The sequence below is a fragment of the Geotrypetes seraphini genome, chromosome 12 (assembly GCF_902459505.1).
Source record: "Geotrypetes seraphini chromosome 12, aGeoSer1.1, whole genome shotgun sequence".
NCBI lineage: Eukaryota > Metazoa > Chordata > Amphibia > Gymnophiona > Dermophiidae > Geotrypetes > Geotrypetes seraphini.
The window spans coordinates 113,785,851-113,804,154 of NC_047095.1; the positions used below are offsets into that span (position 1 = coordinate 113,785,851).

The 18,304-nt window shown below is 42.8% G+C and overlaps 1 protein-coding gene and 1 long non-coding RNA gene across 2 annotated transcripts in view; one reads left to right on the forward strand and one right to left on the reverse strand.

Moving 5' to 3' along the window:
• The window catches only part of LOC117346955, a 46,959-nt gene extending 34,893 nt beyond the window's left edge, over positions 1-12,066 (forward strand). Inside the window, exon 3 of the long non-coding RNA XR_004536688.1 lies at positions 11,665-12,066. This is a non-coding gene — a long non-coding RNA (uncharacterized LOC117346955). The remainder of the gene's footprint in view (positions 1-11,664) is intronic.
• Positions 1-18,304, reverse strand: part of LOC117346953 (vomeronasal type-2 receptor 26-like) — a 107,770-nt gene that overhangs the window by 65,179 nt on the left and 24,287 nt on the right. The window lies entirely within an intron of this gene.

The following is an 18,304-nucleotide window of genomic DNA, read 5'->3' on the forward strand; positions in this document are numbered from 1 at the left end:
CATACTCCACAAATTTATGAGCAGGCGCAGAGGACGAGTGCCTGTGAGATTGTGGGAGGGTTAAATACTCAAAACTTAGAAGAATAACAATTTACTTAAAGTTTTTGCTTCGCCAGCTTTCTGGTATCTTTACATACAGTGGCGTACCTAGCATATGTAACACCCGGGGCCCATCATTTTTTGGCACCCACCCCCCATCTGTACGAAAAACATGATTTTTAGTAACAAGCCACACGTCACACATGAGTACCTAGGAAAAGGCAGCATCTTACATATTGCAGTGAGCAGTACATCAATACACCCATTGTAAAACTAAACAAGCCAGACCAGCACAGATCAATCCTACACCGTCAATCCTAACAGAAAACCATGTCTTTCGAACACACAGAACACAGAAAACACCTTCGCCTAGTATGGAATATGTCATCACAAACTAACTCCTCCCCCTTTTACAAAACTGTAGTGTGGATTTTAGCCACGTTAGTAACAGCTCTGACACTCATAGAATTCTGAGCATCAGAGCTGCTACCACCACGGCTGGCGTTAAAAAACGCTCCACAGTTTTGTAAAAGGGGGGGATAAAATAGAAATACATAGCTTCAATGCTCTAGCTCAGGGGTGCCCAAACTTTTTGGGCTTGCGAGCTACTTTAAAATGACCAAGTCAAAATGATCTACCAACAATAAAATTAAAAAACACAAAGCACACTATACGCTGAGAAAATGTTAATTATCATTCCTATTCTGGGTTTTTTTCAGAGGTCAAGGCAGATGACTCTATGCATTGTCACCTCAGTAACAACCATGCAAAAATAGACAAATATACCCCCCTTCCTTTTTATTAAACCATAACAGCAGTTTTTAGCGCAGGGAACTGTGCTAAATGCCTAGCGCTGCTCTCGACGCTCATAGGCTCCCTGCACTAAAAAACACTATTGTGGTTTAGTAAAAGGGAGCCATAGTGCAAAATATAGACAGCATATATAAATTCAGACACATTTTGATCACTAAATTTAAAATAAAATCATTTTTCCTACCTTGTCTGGTGATTTCATGAGTCTCTAGTTGCACTTTCATCTTCTGACTGTGCACCCAATCTTTCTTCCCTTCTTTCAGCCTGTATGCTTCCTCTCCTCCAGACCTCATTCCCTCCCCTAACTTTTTTTCCTCTCTCCCTGCCCTTTCTTTCTTTTTTCTCTTTTGATGCCTCCTTTCTTTTTTTCTGTTTCCCTTCTGTCTCCCTGCCTGCCCCCTTTCTTTCTTTCTCCCTACCCTCCACAAAGCCACTGCTGCCACCATCGGGGGAAACAGGCCCCAAAGCCACTGCCGCGGCTGCCCCAAGCTCTCTCTGCTTCCCACCGTTGGGCCAACCAGCATTCCCCCGACGTCAATTCTGCCATCGGAGAGGAAGTTCCGCCCAGCCAGGCAGGGATTGACTGGCCCGAACTTCCTCTTCGATGGCAGCCTTAGGGGGGGTGCACAGCTGGCCAGATCCGGCTGCACCCGGGGTGGACCGCACCCCCCCCCCCCCGCAGTACGCCACTGAAGACATGGCAGCGGCTCCTCTCACGATCCCCACCTGCGTCGGAAGTGCGTCGGGGATCTTACTATGCAGTCCTCAGTTTCCCACTGCATATTTTAGTGAGCAACATGAGAAAAATTATGAGCGACGCCAATGAAAATAGTGAGCGATTGCTCATGCACTCAGCCTAGAGGGAACATTGCTCAAGACTAAAGTGAACTTGCTCCTCAAGCGATAATTTGAAGCTTTGGCCCAAGGAATTTAGGCAGCAGTCACGTCTTCCTTTATGGCACGTGCTTGTGATCCTCAGTACTCAGACCCGAAGGATGATGAAGATGTCCAAATGCTCCTCTCTGGTGTGAATTATATTGCAGATGCTCTGTATGATCTTATCTGAGTTATGAGCAACATCTTGGCCTATGCTGTCTCTGCCCGATAGATGCTCTGGATCAGACAGTGAGCAGGAGATTCTACCTCTAAAGCTACACTAAGTAGGCTTCCATTTCAAGGGAAAATGCTATTTGGTGGACTGTCACCCAAAGGCCTTACCGGACAGCAGACCCAAACAGCTTGGAGTTCAGGATGGGGCAATTTTCAAAGATTCTATACATATACGGGAGGCCAAACAATGCAGAAATCCTTTCAGGGACTGCATCAGCGATTCAGCGAGGACAGGAGACAGCAAGCCTCAGGCCCTCACCTGCCCTTAAGAAAGCATAAGGACAGGGCCGAGTTCCCCTAGATAGGGGGCAGATTGTCAGCCTTTTGGTCGGTCGTATATGAGATTGGTGAAGATTGCAGGTTCTGAATGTTGTCTGGAAGGGGTAGAAAATTGAATTTTGTGACCCTTTAACAGAATACTTTGTAAATTCATTGGCCGGCCAGCCAGAGAGAACCCTCAAAGTTCAGGCTGTGGCACAAAGGTTACTGGCTCCTCAGGCCGCACAGTCATTCCTGGATTCAACATCAAGCTTTGGTAGATACTCCATATAAATCATCATGCCAAAGAAAGGCTTAGATGACTGGTGTGAGGCTCAATGGCTCAACTATCACCTAAAATCCAGCTTTTTTCTTAAATCAGGAGGAGAAATTGTCTTATTACCCATTCCCAAAACCCCAAAACTTAGCCCTGCTGATGTGACTAGGAAAATGAATGGTACTAGAAGTGCAAACTTCTGAATATCTTCAAATTCAAACTACTGCACCACATTATAACTTAAAGCACCATCATGCAGTCAAAAAAAAGAGAGAAAAAAGAGAGATTTCATGACGTTAAATGGAATGCCAAACCTCTTTCCAAGACATAAACATTCAGTCCTGCTTTAGAGGGTCATTTTCAAATCATTAGTCTCTTATAAAAACTCCTTTTGTTCCTCATAAGAGGCTCCTAGGAAAATTAAAGATTCAAGGGATAGGATGCACTGTTCAGTTATAGATTAAGAATTGGTTATCATATAGAAAACAGAGGGTAGGGTCAAATGGCCATTTTTCTCAAGGGAGGAGAGCAAATAGTGGAGTGCCACAGGGGTCTGGACATTGGAATGAGTGAGGTGATTAAATTTGCAGATGACATTAAACTCTTCAAAGTGGTTAAAACACATGCAGACCTTAGGAAATTGGAAGATTGGGCGTCCAAATGGCAAATGAAATCTAATGTGGACAAATGCAAAATGAGGCATATTGGGAAGAATAACCCAAATTATAAATAACTGATTCTAGGGTCCACCTTGGGGATTAGTGTTCAAGAAAAAGATCTTGGTGTCACTGTAGACTATTTATTTATTTATTTAGTCATTTATTTAGCCCGTCCTCCCAAAGGAGCCCAGAATGGGTTACAAGTGTACATTTATAGAATGGGTAGGACAAACATTGTTGAGGAATATAGACTTTACAACATTTACAGCAGGGGTGCCCAACGCGTCGATCGCGATCGACCAGTAGCTCAGGAAGGCAACTTGAGTCGATCGCACTCGTGTTGCCGTCCTGATCTACGGGCCGATCAGCCTTCCTCTCCAGTGTTCTCCCTAGGGCCTTTTAGCTGGGCGGTCCGCCCAGCTGTCATCTACCGCTGCTGAACATTAAACCCCCCCCCCCCCAAAAAAAAAAAAAACGGCTTGGAAATTTCAGCCCCTAGCGAACTTATGCTCCGGGCTCTAACGTGTACGTGCAGGCTTCTCTTCTCTTCCCTCCGAAACCGGAAGTTATGTCCGGGGAGGGGGGGGGGAGAAGGGAAGCCTGCACGCACATGTTGAGAGCCCTGAAGCAAGCGTTCGCTACGGGCTAATGCGGGAGACAGGTTAGTGAAGCATTTGTTCTTGTTCCTGTCGGGTCCTGCCTACTTTCTGTTTCCGCGAAGGCAGGACCCGGCAGCATTTCCCCCAATAGGTTGATCACGATCTTGGGCTGATCAGCCTTCCTCTTCCCGACGGCAGAATTGACGTCGGGGAGAGGAATGCTGGTTGGCCGAAGCAGGGAGAGCTTGGGGCCTGTTATTGGTGGCGTTTGGGTCCTGGTCCCCGATGGTAATGGCAGTGGCAGTGGCTTGGGGGAGGGCAGGGAGAAAGAAAGAAAAAGGGCAGGCAGGGAGACAGAAGGAAAGAAGAGAAACAGAAAAAAATGAAAGGGAGGCAGAGAGAAAGAAAGGGCAGGGAAGAGGAAGGAAAAGTTGGGGGAAGGAATGAGGTCTGGAGGAGAGGAAGCATACAGGCTAAAAGAAGGGAAGAAAGATTGTATGCACAGTCAGAAGAAGAAAGTGCAACCAGAGACTCATGAAATCACCAGACAAGGTAGGGAAAATGATTTTATTTTAAATTTAGTGATCAAAAATGTGTCTGAATTTATATCTGCTGTCTATATTTTACACTAAGGTCCCCTTTTACTAAACCGCAATAGAGGTTTTTAGCGCAGGGAGCCTATGAGTGTCGAGAGCAGCCCTGGGATTCAGCGCAGCTCCCTGCGCTAAAAACTGCTATCATGATTTAGTAAAAAGGGAAGGGGTATATTTGTCTATTTTTGTATGGTTGTTACTGAGGTGATAGTGCTTAGAGTCATCTGCTTTGACCTCTTTGAAAAACCATGGAATAGGAATGATGATTAACATTTTCTATGCATACAGTGTGCTTTGTGTTTTTTTTTTTATTTTATTGTTGGTAGATCATTTTGACTTGGTCATTTAAAAAGTAGCTCGCAAGCCCAAAAAGTGTGGGCACCCCTGATTTACAGTATAGATAAAGGGAGTTTAGATTACAGCATTTCCAGTGTACACATAACGTACAGATTGAATAATACAGACTTAGTGGACATAGGGTGGATTAAATTGCAGCGTTGTCATTGTAGATATAACATGGAAGTAAAATAGCTTTTCTTAGCAGGTGGGGGCATTTTTTGTTGTTGGAGAATGTGGTAGTAATTATGGTTTTATTTGTGGGGACATGAGTTTTAGTGAGATTCTATTTTTTGTTTTTTATTTAAATTTTATTGAAAATTTGATGCAATGAAAAACATCTGACTTATACAGTCATATACAAAATAATACGTTAATTCATTGTATATCTTTTTCATAATAAATACTGAAAATTTCAAATTATCTATGATGTCTAATATATTACAACCCTCCCTTCCCACCCTGCTCCCCCTCCCCCACCCCGGTGGAAGGATGTGTGCAGGAGAGATAAGCTATATTGTAAAAAGAATGTCATCTGCAAACAGCAATATTTTTGTCTCCTGCCCACGACAACTTATACCTGTAATGTGGCCATTTAATGTTAAATTCATGAGAATAAACCTGGTATGGATGAGTTAAATAATGTTACTTACGTCTTTCGAAGCCATATGCCAGAGGAAACCAAGGAAGAGGGATCTAGAAAATTAGGGCGAACTGTGAAGGGAAGAACATGACTTACTTTTATACTATTCAAAGTTACTATTCCCCCAATTATGATGTCTCCATTCTTGTGATATCCAGGTGATGCCATCACACCCTGCCCTAAAGAGCACGAACACTCAGCGAACTTCCATAGGATATGAAAAAGCATTAAAGAAATCAGAATAGAATGAGCTTGCATCTTCAATCTGTGAAATAGTTTGCCCAGCAAAACTTCTGCTGAGGCTATACTTAATTCACTGGCATGATAGAAGATGTTGCAGGATTCTTGCTGATCCCACACAAACTCATCTTTAAATTATTGACACAAATCTCCCCTAAAATCCAGTCGTATTTTCTCACTGGAAATGCGTACATAAGCGAAGAAACCGAAATCAAATTAATGGGAGGGAGGGACATTAAAGCTTGTTTCTGCTTTTGAGTTTAACGCACTAAGCTACAGAAGCTTTATAGTATCCTTCTCCTTAGAGTTTATCCTTAAGGGATTTCTGCTCTAGTTCTGTGCATTGAACATTAAATATAGTTTGCTGCTGTTTTTAAAAGCTAAACATATTAACAGAGAGACAAACATTAATTTGGCTGAAATGTGTGGAAATCAGTATGATGACACTTATCAAGGATATTGCAAATGTGGGGAAGGATTTCATAGCAGGGCAGCCGAACTCAAGTTGGAAAAAGGAACCTATATTAAATGTGTGTATAAACACTATACGAAGGGGAGCTGAAAAGTTCTCAGCCCAACCAAGAAGAGAATGATGTGGATATGGTTCAATCAATGATCGGAAACCATGTCAAAACAGAGAATTTTGTGTATTCAAATTGGCACTTTTCAGCTACAGCGGCAAAGTAACACTCAGAATTTAGGGTCAGAATTGATCTTGGAGGATGAAGGAGGGTATTTTTATTTTTTCAAACGGTGATGGCCCCCCTAACATCGATCGGCAATGCTGGCCCTCCCCCTCCCCCCCCCCCCCCCCCCCCCCCCATCGACGGAAAGTAAGATAAGCAAGGAACGCGGGTAAGAAAGGCAATACCAACTGTAATTTTTCAAGCGATGCTGCTTCCCTCTGACACAGCTTCCTGTTTCCACCGGGGCGCGTTAGAACGGGGAAGGGGCCCAGTGTACATGTGTGCCTAGGGGCCTTCGAAGAATTAATCCTGCCCTGCCCGGACCCTTATCCACGCTCTCGTAACCTCACACTTAGATTACTGCAATCTACATCTAACTGGTGTCCCGCAGTGCCGCCTCTTCCCCTTACAATTTATGCAAAACTCTGCTGCACAACTCACCTTTTACCAACTTTGCTACGCTCATGTCACCCCTCTCCTTAAGCCACTTCACTGGCTCCCTATCTGCCATCGCATAAAGTTTAAGCTCCTATTGCTGACCTACAAGTGTGTTCATTCTGCTGCCCTTCAATAACTCTCCTCTCTTCTCTCTCCTTATCCACCTCCCAGAGAACTCCGTTACTCAGATAAGCAGCTCTTAGCTATACTCTTCTCCTCCACTGCCAATTCCAGATTTCGTTCTTTTCATCTAGCTGACCCCTATGCCTGGAATAAATTACCTGAGTTTGTCCACCAAGCCCCTTCCCTTGTTTAAAAGCAGACTGAAGTTCCACCTTTCTGATATAGCTTCAATCTTTAACCCTACTCCTCTGCCCTTCAACCCAGCCAGCTGATTAACTGTTCCTCTTAACTGTATCCATGACATCCTGTTTGTCTATCTTGTCTGCTTAGATTGTAAGCTCTTTTGAGCAGGGACTGTCTCTTTCGTGACTATGAACAGCGCTGCATACGTCTGGTAGCGCTATAGAAATATTTCATAGTAGTAGTAGTAGTGTGAAGAGTTTCAGTCTGGGAAGCAGAGCTGAGATTGTGATGTCATAATGCTTCATTCCACCAATAAGGCAATTTCGCTTAAGAGTGAATGAACATAGGAGCGCCATTATGAGAGGTGCAATAAATGCCCCAATGGTGCAGCACTGTATACAGTACAATCATGAATTCAAAGATCTGAAATGTTTTGTGTTGGATCATATAACAGCAAATCAACGTGGAGAGAACAGAAAGCTAGGGCTTCTGAGGCGGGAACAACATTGGATTTTTCAACTGAAATCAATACAACCTCTTGGTTTAAATGCTTCAATTGATTGGGATTCATTTTTACTAACTTATACCTGGTTATTTTTAGCTTTTTGATGTACTGCCATTGTTCCTTTAAATCTGTTCCGGATATGCTAGTCACATGACAGTTTTCACGTGACCAACTGAGCCTTTTTTTTAATTTTTTTTAGTTCAATATTTTTTATTGAGTTTTTTGAAAAAATATAAGAAACAGTTCAAGTACAAGATATCAAAAAATAAAACAAAACATTTAGTATAACAAATATTCAGTTACAGTGTGCAATGTAGAATTGAATCGTTTTAAAAGATCTAAAGTACTAGGACTGTTCATGAAAAAATAATAAAAGAAAAGATAAGAGGAAAGAGAAATTGAAGAAAGAAAGAAAAAGAATAAAATGAGGAAAAAGATGAAGATAAAGAAAAAGAAGAGGAAGAGGAAGAAGAAGAAGACAGGAGTGTCTATGAAATAGATTGAACATATGAGTCCAGGAATTTCCAGGGTGATTTACATTGTATCAAACTTTTGGAAAGTCGAATTATATTTTTCTTTTCATAAGCATATGATTCAAATTTATGATACATGCTCAAAGAATTCCACCAAAAGGTATAGTTTAGTAATGAAGAGGACTTCCAATTTTTCAAGATGTGCATAAGGGCAGTCACAAACATTGCATCAATGAGTTTAGGAGGACAGTTCGACTGTGTAAAACAAGGGTGTTGAGATCGGAGAATTATAATGTCAAAGGAAATTTCTTCTGAACAATTGGTAATAGACTTTATGGTGTCCCAAATACACGTCCAAAAGGAACGAACTTGAGCACAGTGGAAAAGCATGTGATCAAGAGTCCCAGCTTCTTTCATACAATTCCAACATATAGAGTCTTGTTTTAGGTTAGCTTTCCACATCCGAAAGGGTGTCCATACCGCATTCCACATAATGAAGAACATTGATTGTGAGACTCTGGATGATAAAAGAGGTCGGTTTGTCGAGGACCAAAAGAGTTCCCAGTCAACATCAGAAAGTGAGGTTGTCAGCATAGATTCCCAATGTTTCATGGAATGAGAGGAAAATGTAAAAGAGTGATCTCTTAGAATACTATAAAAGAGAGATATCGCTTTACCTTTTGATATAGCCAATGTGGACCAGTGATACAAAGTGTGAATGGATGTCATATAATCAAAGCGTATAGACATAGAAGATAACATCTCAGTAAGAGAAAGCCACTGTGAGTAAGCAGAAGGAGACAGCGAGTAAGTAGAGCAAATTGTGACAAAGGGAACAAACGAAGTGAGAGTGGTTATCTGATGGAGAAACCACAAACCAGCCCGCTGCCACCTCTTCCATGAAAGAGATTTACTATTGATTTGGATTTTGGGGTTATTCCAAATGGACAAGAGTGGACTGTCTTTAATTGAAATCTCTGCGATTGCATCTAGTATATGAAGGGCATGCTGCGTTGCACTCAATAGGGAATATTTTCTCAAAAGTTTGGGCACTGGCACCGTCAACAAGCATGAAACATGTAGTGGTGCACATATAAACCGTTCCAGGTCAAACCAGGTTGGTGAGTCTTGGGTACTAGGGTTAGTAATCCAATAGGCTCCATATTTGGCCAATGATGCGATATAATAAAAATGAAAATCTGGTACATTCAAACCCCCATTAATTTTAGAGGCTTTCAGCTTGTCGAGAGCAATACGAGGTTTTTTGTTATTCCACACAAAGTCAGATATTTTCTTATTCAACCAGTGAAAAAATTTCTTCTTGCATAAGGAGGGAAGCATTGAGAGGGTATAGTTTATCTGAGGAGTAAGGGTCATTTTGATGGAAGCTATTCTGCCCCACCATGAAAGGAAGAGTGGAGACCAACGAGACAGGGTGTTCAGAACTAAGTTTTTAATTTTAGATATGTTCAGATCTTGAGTTTGGTCGGATCTTTATGTATTAACACTCCCAAGTATTTTACAGCTCCATGTGACCACGTGAAGGGAAAATGGGCGAGATCTGAGGGGTAAATGAGATCATTAAGAGGGAAAATTTCTGATTTTTCCCAGTTAACTGAGTATCCAGAAAGCTTGGAGTAATGAGAGACAATATTAACGAGATTTGGATTTCATTATATATTCTTCTGTGGAAGAACATATTCTCCGATATCTTAAAAACTGTGACACTGGTAAACTTTTCGTAAGGTGTTCTGGATGAGAGCTTGAAAAATGAAGAAAGGTGTTCCGATCCGTAGCTTTCTTAAACACTATTGTTTTTATCTTGTTCTGTTGTCTTGTAATAAGGACATCTAAAAAAGAGATTTCATGAGCACTACACGTCATATCTACTTCGATTTTATCATGCTGCAAATTAAACCATTGAACAAAATCTTGTAAAGATTCCTTAGAGTCCGTCCAAAAGAAAAAGATGTCACCTATATATCTCGTCCATTGATGAATCTGAGATTTGAATGATGAATTGGGTAAAATGCGTTCTTCAAATTGTGTGAGAAACAGATTGGCTATTGAGGGTGCCATGGTAGCCCCCATGGCCACCTTCGACGTTTGTCGATAATACACATCCTCAAATATGAAAAAATTCTTTGTAAGGGCTAAATCAGTCAATTCAAGAAGAAAGGTGGTAGGAATCCGTTTATCAGTTCTTAAATCCAAATAATAAAAAATTACTTCCAGTGCCTCATTTTGTGGTATAATGGTGTACAGGGATTTAACATCAATCGTAACCATACACACCCTTTCTGTGCCAGTAAAGAATATAGATGCCATTCTATTTAAAAACTCTGTACCACATTATCGAGCCTGTCTGCCGTGAAGCAACAGATAAGTGTGGCTTGCACTTCGTTAGATTAATATTTAATCACCTTACCGTTATAGTTGGCACAGTGGGGTTGCCTATGGCGGAATATTGAAGGTTAACCAATGAGGAAGTCGGGTTCTCCTTCCTAGCTCTGGAGCAATGAATGCCCGGTAGCTTCTGAGGCAAATTCCCCTGCATATGTGCTTCAACTGTATGTTCTAGGTATAAAATAGTTAAGCCTTGAGCTTTAGCTTCAGCGTTTGAACTGGAGGATATAAGTATTGTGTTTGTGGATTTTTGCTCTGGTTTCTCTTTATTTTTCTTTTTGATTCTAAAGTTAGTGCAACAGGTTTTTAGCGCCAGCCAATGCGCTGAACGCTCTGCGCTGCTCCTATGCTCATAGGAACTCTACGACCATCAGAGCAGCATACCGGCCGGCACTAGAAACCTCTTACTTGGTTTTGTAAAAAGGGGTTAAATGTTATATGTTCAAACTATTTTTATTGATGATAATGCAAAAAAAAAAAAACCAAAACAAAACACCCCACTGCAAAGATCAAGAACCAGTACAAAATGAGCATTCTGTTCATGATAATGTTCAAAATGATAATGTTCAAAATGTTATATTCTGTTCATGATAATATCATTATCATCATTTTATGAAAAGAATATACTGTAAGCCACACTTTTTCATAATCCCTTCAATCAAACCGTAGGTCACTCTTAGAAATACAGTGTTCCCCCGTCGTTCGCGGTTGGCAGTTGGCGGTCCCGGTCATTCGCGGTATTTTCCGACCGCGAACCGCCAACAAGGAGAGGGCAGCGGGAGAGCAGCCAGAGCGCCGGCGAGTGCAGGAAATCACTCACGGTATGCTCCGACCGTCTCTTCCTACACTAACTCGGGCTTTATCTAATCAGGAGCTGCGTGCCAAATTAGCATGTAGTCAGTGGGGGTGAACCACTCTGGGCACTGTCTTCATGAGGGGCTCAGGCACTTCTCCCCCCCTCCCCCCCCCCAACGCTTACCTCTTTAAAATGTTCACTGGCACGAGCATCTTCCAGGACCAGGTCGTGATGTCAGAAGGAAGCCGAGGCCAGCACAAGCAGGGGGGTGAAGATGCTGCTACTGCTGCTCAAGCTGGGGAACATTTCAAGAGATATGCAGGGGGCACACAACATTCTGATGCCATGCGCCAACCTCCCTCGTTACGGCTCCGTATGCAGTTACTATAAAAGCTTCTACTGTTGACAGCTTGATACAAAAGTACTCTACCCAAATCTGTACTTGTAAAAATGTATGCAATTACCATGTTTGTTTTTATGCCTCCAGGACCAAGCAAGGGGGCAAATTATGCTTCAAAAGAAGGCTCCGCTGAAGAATGTTCTGTGGATGAAAAGATTAAACAGCTGATGTTTGCACATATTAATATGATTCATAAAGACATGCAAGATATTTGTGGCCAGGTGATGAGTCTTCAACAGGCACTGGTGGCAAACACCGATGCTGTGAACCGTGTACAACGCTCAGTTTCTCAAGGTTTTCATAACGTGTCTAAAATATTCAATAACCTGTCAGATGCTATAAGAAATCAAACTGCAGCCATGATTCTAGCTTTGCAGGGAGGAAGGTCATGTAACAGCACTTCCCCAGAGGCTTCCCCTTAGGTGAAATCAGAGAAGCCAAACAAGGGCAACTAAGTCTAACTGAAATGAGCTGTTGTCCCAATGAGAGAAATGTTATTGTGCTGTCACCAATGCATGCAAATGAACAATAAAATGCCAGCCTAAAAATACTTTGGTTCCCGGATTTTCTGTGAGGCCATGTGGCCTGCTCATCTCACACTTCCTGATTTCTTCTTTTCACACACATCAGAGAAAGTGCTGAGGAAGTGTCCTATAACCTCTGGACTCCTCTCTGAAGCCTAGGTTCTCACTAAAGATTAGGGTTTCCTATATATGTGAATTTCTACAGAACTCCATAGCATGGTGTGTTCCATTGACCAGTAAACAACTTTCAAGAGCGGAGGGAACTAGAGAATGGCACGGTGACAAAATTCATCACCATTCCCCATCCCACAGATAACTGCGGGGAAACCATCAAGCCTTGCTTTGAAGAATGCTGGTATAGAACAACTGAGGTGAAAATGGACACCAAAGAATAACACAGGATGGTTTCCTGTGGTTAACCATGGGAAGCCACCCCCGTGTCATTCTTTATGGAGAGAGGGAAGAAGAGTATGAATGGACAGAGCCACTAACCCTCAAGCCTTGCATTGAGGAATGCTGGTGTAGAAGAACTGAGGTTGAGATAGACACTAAAGAAAGACATGGGATGGTTTCCTGTGGTTAGCCACAGGGACAGAGAAGGGGACAAATTCTGTCCCCATGCTACTATTTGGGGTTCCAGAATCTTGCTTATTCTTTGAGATTCTGAAATGCTGCTATTTGGGGTTCCGGAATCTTACTACTCTTTAAGGAGAGAGGGAAGAATCAGATTATGAATGGGCCCAGCCACTGACCCTCAAGCCTTGCATTGAGGAATGCTGGTGTAGAAGGAGTGAGGTTGAGATAGACACCAAAGAATGACACAAGATTGTGACGGGAACCTTCGCATTGCCAAGGTTTCTTTTGATCAAATGTAACCTATAGATTATTTTGGATACTCCATATAATGTAACCTCATGCATATTCTATCTTATCCTCTAACATCAGCCTACTGCTTATGCCCTCACATAGCAGAAACCTTCATAGCATTGGGCCAGAAGAGAAGGAGGACTGTGAATCTTCACTCTTCTATACAAAAGCAGAAGCGCAGTACTTCTTGCTTGCTTTACCTTTGCTCAATAATACATCCTCATAGTCAAACCCCTGATAACTTGCTATCCTCCTATTGGTTATGTATAGATTTAGGAAAGAGCACATTTTACACCAGTCTCATTTACAGAATTGGCCCATCTTCCCTTTGTAAAATATAGGGTTACCATATTTGTGAAAACAACAAATGAGGACACATGACCCCGCCCATGCTCCACCCACAGCTCTGCCCACACTCCAACCACTTCCTTTGTCCCCCTTCCCATCCTCACTCTCTTTCCCTTCCTCCAGCCCTCCTCACTCATGTGTACCTCTCTCTCCTTCTAACCCCTCTCTCCTATGGGTGCTTGTTTCTTTCTTTCTCTTTCTATCCTCAACCCTCCCCCCCAAAGTGGGTGCCCCTCTCTCCTTCCAACTCCCACTCCTGCTGTTTGTCTCTCCCCTCCCATCCATGATCTTTTCTCCAGTACTCTGTCCTTTCCATAATGCTTCTCAAGTCCACCCTCCCTCCCTCTATGTTTTTTCTCCAGCCCCCTCCCCTCCCCACTCCTCTGGTGCTGCTTCCCCTCACAACCTCTCTAGCTCCTGACTTCCCCACCAATCTCCTATCCTGTACCCGGCCACTGTAACTTAATCTTCAGGTAGCTGGCCTACCCCAGAATCTGCCTCTCTGCAAATTCCGCCTATTTGGGAACAGGAAGTCACTGCAGAGAATCAGCTTTCATGGCTGGCTGGCGGCAGCAGACTCACCTCATTGCTGATGCCAGCTACCCAAAGATTAAATTACAGTGTCCGGACCCAGGGAAGAGGTAGGTAGGAAAGTCTGGAGAGCTGGCTAAACCTGGACAGACTGCCCCATTTTTAAAAAAAAAAACGTCCAGGCACCCAGACAGTACTAAAAAATGAAGACATGTCCATGTTTTTCTGGATCTCTAGTAACCCTAGTAACATATAGATGGATTACAGAAATATAGATGACAGATAGCATGCCCAAGCCTTGGGTCCTATAGAATACATAGGTCTTTTGAATCCTATACATTTTCAAAGTAAGCCAACCAAGCACAGTGGAGATAAGTCATACTGAAGTAGAATAAAGGCTGGTTATTCTTTGTGTCTTGTTCTCTCCCCTATGTTTGGCTTGCTATTTCTTTGTAGAGGTTGGCTCTTTTGGGGTGTTTTCCATAGTAAGCCTCCTTGCTAATATGCTTTCCTTGTACTTGAACTCTTGCTCATCTTCACATCCATCATCTGCTCCATCATCGATCACTTCCTTTATGGCAAGGATGGCTAGAAAGTACACTGATCTCATCTCGCTAGGAGTTTAAATAAATTAAAACTTACATTTCCTTCCCTTGGGGGTAAAAATAGAACTTTCAAGAGATTCAGCCACTCTTTCATTTTCAAACTAACTGAGCTCTGGAATGAGTTACCGCTTTCACTTAGAAGTCCAGGCCCTTTTGTTTTACTTTCGGAAAGCTCTGAGAACTTTCTTGTTTACTAAACACTTTGGAAACTAAGCCATTCTAGATTACATTCTTCTGTATTTATGTACTATACTTACATTATTGTAAACCGAGTCGAGCACCTTTTTGGTTGAAGACCAAGGTCTATAAAATTAAGCTTTAGTTTAGTTTAAAGGTATAAGAGCTGCTGCATAGTGTGTCAGCATAGAAACATGATGGCAGATAAAGGCCAAATAGCCCATCCAGTCTGCCCATCCGCAGTAACCATTGTCTCTTTCTCTCACTGAGAGATCCCACGTGCCTATCCCATGCCCTCTTGAATTCAGACAAAGTGTCCGTCTCCACCACCTCTTCTGGAAGACTTTTCCATGCATCTACCACCCTTTCTGTAAAAAAGTATTTCCTTAGATTACGCTGGAGCCCATCACCTCTTAACTTTATCCTATGACCTCTCATTGCAGAGTTTCCTTTCACATGAAAGAGACTCGACTCATGCACATTTACCTCATATAAGTATTTAAACGTCTCTATCATATCATTTTTCCAAAATATACAGATTGAGATCTTTAAATCTGTTCGCATTCGCCTTATGATGAAGACCACACACCATTTCAGTAGCCTTCCTCTGGACCGACTCCATCCTTTTTATATCTTTTAATAATCCTTTGCCTGCCCAGGGTGAGTTCAAATCCTATTGCAGCTCCTTGTGACTCTGTGCAAGTCATTTAACACTTTATTGCCCCTTGTAAACCACACAGAAAAGGTGGTATTTTAAGTCCCAACCCTCCCTTTCCAATATATTCCTGCTGATTCTTTGCGAGCCTGAAACCTCCCCACAGAGCTGTGCATTGAAAGGATGTGTGTAATCATCTGCCACTTTCATTACCCATATAGCTGACCTTACCATCTGGGGTATAGGAAGGATGTGCAGTGGCCTTTCCTCCCCCTCAGTCTTAAATTTCAGCCTATAGATTACCACCATCAAAGTATCATGGTGCCTACTCACAAAGGGCATAGATACACATTTCCTAAATAGCGGTGGTGACCATGAGGTACAGGATTAGTCACAGAATGATTTGACATATAACTGGGTGGAAAGAAGTGACATAAGACCCAATGTCTGAACCAGCACAGCAAACAAGAACATAAGAATTGCCATATTGGGACAGACTGAAGGTCCTATCAAGCCCAGTATCCTGTTTCCAACAGTGGCCAACCCAGGTCCCAAGTACCTGGCCTAAACCCAAAGAGTAGCAACATTCCAGAGCTAAGATTGTGATGTCATAATGCCTCATTCCACCAATGCCTAAGAGCCAACCTCATCAGTGATATCACAATGGCTTCATTGTCCTGTATTTGGTTCACATAAGAACATAAGAATTGCCATACTGGGACAGATCAAAGGTCCATCAAGTCCAGTATCCTGTTTTCAACAGTGGCCAATCCAGGTCCTATGTACCTAGCTAGATCCCAAGTAGCAAAACAGATTCTATGTTGCTTATCCTTGGAATAAGCAGTGGATTTCCCCAAGCCATCTCAATAATGGCCTGTGAACAGTAAAAACTGTATTAGGAAAAAAAAAAATTCAAACTCACATTACATATAATCCAAGGAAGGAGGATTGGAAAGGAAAGAGTGGAGAAAATTAAAATGTAAAGTTAAAAGAGCCCCTGGTAAAGGAAGGATGTAGCTGCCTGTCTAGGGATAATGGGGATCTCAACTGGCAAGAAATGGGGACTGCAGTAGAGCAGTCTCACTCCTCCCCATCAAATGCTCTGACCATCTACCAACCTTATCTGATGCTGCTTCAAATCCATTAGTGCCCCTTCTATGCAGGCAAGTTACTGGCCCAGCTCGCCCTGAGAAGCAGCTACTGCACTATCAGAGAGGATTGCCATGGAACTTCTTCCACCTTAGGTACAGGACGCTGCTAATAAAAAAGTGGTTGCATCTGGAGCAGGACAGTTTACCTGCTCAGATGCGAAGGATTGGGCTCATCTGCTATCAAGGGACCTTCAAGGAGGGAGTCCTACAAGGACAGAGGGATAAGGAAGGCTTTGCAAAATGAAGAGGGTGGGGGTGCTACTTCCTGTGCTGTGGGGGACCTCACCAGGGTTGGCCTCCAGAGTTTGCTAGAGTATAAAAGAAGCATGTGAGTACTTTTTGGGAAGGCTGGATCCTGGTGGAGGACATCCTAGGTTCCTAAGACAAGATTGGAGTGGTATTTGTAGAGGGAGGAGGCTAGGAGGGCCAGAGACCCTGTCAGCCTTCTTGCTGGGGCTGTGAGAAGTAACAGTGACTCTGGGGATGCAGTATCTAGACAGACTGGCACTAGAGAACTCTGCTGTTAACCTGTGGAGGAGGAATACAGTGTGGGTGAGTGTTTTAAAATAATGAGTCCCAACATTCCCCTGAAATACAACAGAGAGTGCATTAATCTCACACAAAAGTAGATTGGGGTGGGCATAGAGGCATAGAAACATGATGGCAAATAAAGGCCAAATGGCCCATCCAGTCTGCCCATCCACAGCAACCACTATCTCCAGGCCGCTATTAAACAGCCAACGTGACCTCTTAAGGATTCTTTTCAGGGCAGCAGATCAGTATATTGAATTGGGGCTGCTGTGAAAATACCCTGATGCAGTGGGGAAGATTAAACCCCCACGAAATGCAGGCCGTGTCGGTTGTTTAATAGCGGCCATGAGAACATGTTATAAGTTCTGAGACACTATCAGGAAGGGAGTGTCCGATGTACTTTATCAAAACAGCTAAAGATAAGTTGAACTTCGTATATTTGGTCTACATAAAGGATATGATTGAACTACAAATAAAAGTAGCGACAGAACTGAAGGGACACACATATATCTTATAAGTTTTCTAACTCTGTTTGTGCTGGGAAACTCAAACCCAGTTAAAAGCCCACCACTTTGAGAGTACTTTCAACTCCTTTTACCTTGGGTTCTGCATCCTCAACCCTATATTATAAGCTCTTCCGAACAGGGACTGTCTATAAATGTCAAATGGTACAGTGCTGTGAACGCCTTTCAGTGTTATATAAGTGATAAGAAGTAGTAGTAGTAAATAGGAGAGATACTGAGGAGCAATTGTAAGTCAATAAGAGAAATTTGAACTACGTATATGTGGAAATGAAAAGGGAGCCATTGAAGTGACTTCAGGAGAGGGGTAATGTGAGCATAGCGACACCGGCATAATATAAGTCATACAGCAGAATTTTGAATGGATTGAAGAGGAGAGAGATGGTTTAGTGGAAGACCTGTGAGAAGCAAGTTGCAGTAATCTAGGCAAGACCATGTACAGTGCTGAAAACTCTTATTCAGTGGTATCGCAAAGGGGGAGCGATAGTTAAGGTGGGCGAGGGGGGACAGTCCACCCCGGGAATGATCTTTGTTGGGGCACCGGCGCCTCTCCTCCTCTCCAAAGACGTTTAAAAGGCACGAGAAAAGTACGCGCGCCCTTCCCCTTCTAACTCGCTCTCTCGATGCTTGGTGGCGGTTTCCGGAAGCAAAGCCAAAACCGGAAGTGAAAAAGAAAGGAAACAAAGCTTTTTATCCTAAGGTCGGAGGTCCATGAATACACAAACATGGCGTGAATGGCGAATAGCAGTCACAATGCATGCAACCGCAGATATGCGAAATCACAAATCAGGAATGCATGAATAAAGAGAATGGACTG